Consider the following 4,939-nt stretch of genomic DNA (forward strand, 5'->3'; position numbering starts at 1 on the left):
TGTACAATATGGGTAAGGTATAAAGAACATCGACACATTGCACACCAGGACCTCCACCAAGTTTAGGGAATAGCATCTGAAGAGATATAACTTTGGATGCTCCCCGGAGGCCCTGCCGGAGTCCCAGTCCCTTCCCTTCTCCTGTAGAGGGACTCACTTCCTGCTTTCGTCTTTTATTATTCCCATACTTTTCTTCACAGTACGTTTCTTTCACCGCATATGTGTGCATCCCTAAACAATATGCCATTTAGTTTTGGAACTTTCTGTTGTCTTTTGGAGACAGGGTCTTGCTCTGTTGCCTCGACTGTAGTTTTGAACTTTGAGGTGAGGAAATGCTCCTGTGTGGCTGCTCCTACGCTGCATGGCTCTGAGCATCTGCTTGATGCCTATTTTTGTCCTCCATTCTCCCCCGAGATCCACCCACACGGACATGGTTCATTTTCATTGCTGTGTGATCTCCCATCTCCATTCTCTTCCTGAGACCCACCCACATGGACATGATTCAGTTTCACTGCTTTGAGGGGAGCATGGGAAATGTCTTCATCTTCCTGTGGATGAGGGTTTGGCCAGGCTGGGGCCCTGAGGACTGCGTTGCTAGCAACACTCTTGGGCGTATCTTTTGTACACAAGTGCACGTTTCTTCTGGCCAGTCAGTAGCTTTCAGTTTTTACAATTTTATCCCAGGTAAGACATGGAATTTCCCCCATAAACCACAAAACACACCCTTTCATATACAAGGATACCAAAAAAATTTCACCATCATTCTCAGCAGTGGCTGAGTGTTCTTGTTGCTCTGCATTCTTCCCAACCTTTGCATTGACTGGGTTGTGGGATTTTTGCCTGTCTGGTGGGCGACACGTGATACCTCATCCTGTTAGCTGAGACCCTATTCACGTTCCCATTGGCTTTTCCTTCACATTCCCTTTTCTGTGAAGGGCTGGCTCAACTCCCCCCCCCCTTTTTTTTTTTTTTTTTTTTTTGAGATGGTCTGTCACCAAGGCTGGAGTATAGTGGCACAATCTCGGCTCACTGCAACCTCTGCCTCTGGGGTTCAAGCAATTCTTCTGCCTCAGCCTCCTGAGTAGCTAGGACTACGGGCATGCACCACCACGTCTGGCTAATTTTTCGTATTTTTAGTAGAGACAGGGTTTCACCATGTTGGCCAGGCTGGTCTCAAACTCTTTTTTTTTTTTTTTGAAACAGAGTCTTGCTTTGTCCCCCAGACTGGAGTGCAGTGGCTGGATCTCAGCTCACTGCAAGCTCCGCCTCCTGGGTTTACGCCATTCTCCTGCCTCAGCCCCCCGAGTAGCTGGGACTACAGGCGCCCGCCACCTCACCAGACTAGTTTTTTTTTTGTATTTTTAGTAGAGACGGGGTTTCACTGTGTTAGCCAGGATGGTCTCGATCTCCTGACCTCGTGATCCGCCCGTCTCGGCCTCCCAAAGTGCTGGGATTACAGGCTTGAGCCACCGCGCCTGGCCAAGTCTCAAAGTCTTAACCTCGTGATCCACCCGCCTCGACCTCCCAAAGTGCTGGGATTCCACGACGAGTCACCACACCCGGCTGGGGCTGGTTCAACTCTTTCGTCCAGTTTCCATTTAGTTGTCTGAATTTGTCTTTTTTTCTTTTATTATTATTATTATTTGAGACAGAGTCTCATTCTGTCACCCAGGCTGGAGTGCAGTGGCATGATCTCCGCTCACTGCAGCTTCTGCCTTCCAGGTTCAAGTGATTCTCCTGCCTCAGCCTCCAGAGTAGCTGGGATTACAGACGTGAGCCACCATGCCCAGCTAGGTTTTGTATTTTTAGTAGAGACAAGGCTGGTCTCGAATTCCTGACCTCAGGTGACCTGCCTGCCTCGGCCTCCCAAAGTGCTGGGATTACAGACGTGCGCCACCGCACCTGGCCTGCCTTTTCCTTTTTCAAGAGGACACTTTATAGATTATGCCCATTCATTCTGATGACTATCTGTGTGGCAAAGATGGGTTTGAATCCACCGGGATGAACCTGCAGGATCCCCTCTCTGTGGCAGGAGAGGAGACAGAGAGGGGTAGAGGGGCATGGAGAATCCGAGCCAAGAGGAGGCTGAGTCGGGGGTACTGCGGGCTGCTGTGAGGACTTCTCCTCTGAGCCAGGCGGGATTAGCAGGGGATTCTAACCAGGGGAGCTGTGGGATCTCCCTTACGTATTTCTGCCATGGGTGGCTCATTTGAACTCACCTCTTATAGAAGACTTGGCCTTGGCCACCCAGAGGCCCCTGGTGAGGGTTTAACTCCCGGCGTGGCCACTGACACATCCACGTTTGGTGCACACACGGCTGGGCAGTCCCGAGACCTGCTCTCCCTGGGCCTCTCATTGGTGCTGTGTCTCGAATGTGCCCCCTCCCAGGTCTGGCCTATTTGTGAGACTCATCACACCTCGGCATGAAGAAGGGGGTTTGGCAAATGACCCATAAGGCATCTTTTGAAAGGTTCATAGTCATCGTTGGGGGGGAGAAAGGGCCACCGAGCTTAGATGCTCTCTTTGCTGATGTGGTTTTTTACAATTAAGTGAAAATAAAGAGTCATGCCTCTTTGCACATACCTGGTCTGATCACCAAGCAGCCAAGGAGGCCTCGGGGCATCTCGGAAGCTGGAACCACCAGCCCTGTGTGAACTACAGGCGCTTCTGTATAAGCTGCTCCCAGGTGAGGGGAGCGAGTCAGGCGATCCCAAGCTCCGCCTGCTGCTCGGCACGAGTCAGCTGTGTGTGAGGAGGTGGTTGTGGAGGAATCCCACGGTCTGCCCAGACAGTCACCTGCAGGAGGGCAGGGATGATGCTGTTCTCACATTCATCATCCACAGTGCCTGGCACCTGCTCCAGGCCATGGCAGGTGTACAGGTGTCCAACTGATCTTAGATAATGAGGGCCCTGGCCGGGCGCGGTAGCTCAAGCCTGTAATCCCAGCACTTTGGGAGGCCGAGACGGGTGGATCGCGAGGTCAGGAGATCGAGACCATCCTGGCTAACATGGCGAAACCCCGTCTCTACTAAAAAATACAAAAAAACTAGCCTGGCGAATTGGCGGGCGCCTGTAGTCCCAGCTATTCGGGAGGCTGAGGCAGGAGAATGGCGTAAACCCGGGAGGCGGAGCTTGCAGTGAGCTGAGATCCGGCCACTGCACTCCAGCCTGGGCGACAGAGCGAGACTCCGTCTCAAAAAAAAAAAAAAGATAATGAGGGCCCTGCTCAGCGGCCCTGGGGGTAGGAGGGAAGTCAGCTTGCGTGCGTTCCTGGGTCATGCCTCACCTAACTTACATGGCGTCTCCAGGAGAGAGGGCTACTGGCGGTGTCTGTGTATCAGTCAGGATGAATAACAGCAGCCACTACAACAACAGCTCCCAGCGCTCAGAGGGATGCACACAAGGGTTCTTTCCTGCTCTTGTCACAGTCTCTTGACACTAAAGATACGTGTCAATCCATCTGCATTGCTATTAATAAAGGGATACCTGAGGCGGGGTTAATTATGGGCGGGGCAGCTCCCCTGAAAGGACTCTTGGGAGACAAGTACCTGTGACTGTGATGTGCCTCTTACAAAGTCCTAAAGGGAAGTGGGTCAAATCAGCTTTCTCAGCAGACAGGGAGGGGCACCCACGGCAAACTCCCTTTGCCTGGGAGCAGGTACGGTCCTTGAGTCCTGTGTCACCTGTTTCTTCCTCCATCTTGACCTGCAGGCCCGATATGATCTGACCTCTGCCTGCCTCTCCGACTCCATCTCCCCTCCTGCTCCTGTTCTTTCTACCAATTAGGTTACAGCCTCGGTTAAGGACCCTAAATCACAGTGGCTGAACTAAGACAGGCTCATTCCTTTCACATGAAAGTCCAAGCCAGTCAGGTGATTCTGCTCTGCAGTTTTCAGGGTCTTAGCCTCCTTCCATCTTGCTGCTCTGACTTCCTTAGGGTGTAGCTTCCCCTCCGCCCCAAGAGTCCATCCGGTCTCCTTTCAGCCCGCAGGGAGAGGAGAAGGGGACAAGAGGGTACAAACCTTCCTTCTTCTAAAGGCAGCTGCTGTGCACCGGCCTCACCTCCCCTTTGGCCATAACCTGGTCACATGGCCACTGCTTGCTGCAAGGGATGCTGGGAAGTGTAGTCTTCATCCTGGATGCCAGTGCCCACACGGGTCACTCCTGAGGCCGAGGGGAGAGAGGACATGCGAGAGAGTTGCTGGTCTCCCCAGCCCTGGGGTCAGGGTTGACTCCCTGGGTGATGATTGTTCTTGTGTGTTGACTGGGTCTACACATCAGTTCCACCATATTGTGTGTCTGTTCTGGTGAGATCTGGATGACTCCAGGCCTGAGCAGGAGAAACCAGCAACAGGATTTGTTTTGTTTTGCTGAATCTAGGATCACATTGTTGCAGGAAGTAGCTGGCAGCTAATGATGGCTGTTGCTGGGGGATCTGCTGGCCTGTAAACCAGGGTGTCCATGTAGCTGCTTGGGCTTCCTTTCAACATGGCTGCCTCTGAGCAGTTGTACTTCTTATGTGCCAGTGGACTTCGAAGACACAGGAAGTAGCAGTTTCCAGCAGTTTCCAGGCCACTCCCTGAACTGGCACAGCATCCTTTCCACTGTATTCAGTTGGCCAAAGTATAACAGTGAAACAGAGAAGAACTAACATAACTCACTCTATTTGTGTTCAAGGGGCCTTTACCCATCCTGCAAGCAGGCTAGGATAGTTTCGGAGCACTGGGACAATACGCAAAAACAGTAATCATGTAGTTTTAAAAACAACTAACAATATCTTATTAAATATGCATAGGAGCATTGCGACCTGACCAAGGACAAAGAAGTTCCCAACCTCCTCAGACTCTTGCTGGTGCCCAGATGTCTGTGGTCTTTTTTTTTTTTTTGACAAGGTCTATCACCCAGGCTGGAGTGCAATGGTGCCATCTCGGCTCGCTGC

At 51.8% G+C, this 4,939-nt stretch overlaps 1 protein-coding gene across 1 annotated transcript in view; it reads left to right on the forward strand.

Annotated features, from left to right (window-relative positions):
- The first annotated feature begins 2,928 nt into the window (after nt 1-2,928).
- Nucleotides 2,929-4,939, forward strand: part of LCN15 (lipocalin 15) — a 20,485-nt gene continuing 18,474 nt past the window's right edge. The window contains exon 1 of the mRNA XM_011957284.1: nt 2,929-3,219. The gene's annotated coding sequence lies outside the window, so the exon portion shown is untranslated. The remainder of the gene's footprint in view (nt 3,220-4,939) is intronic.

Source organism: Colobus angolensis, unplaced genomic scaffold, assembly GCF_000951035.1.
Source record: "Colobus angolensis palliatus isolate OR3802 unplaced genomic scaffold, Cang.pa_1.0 Scaffold44, whole genome shotgun sequence".
Lineage (NCBI taxonomy): Eukaryota > Metazoa > Chordata > Mammalia > Primates > Cercopithecidae > Colobus > Colobus angolensis.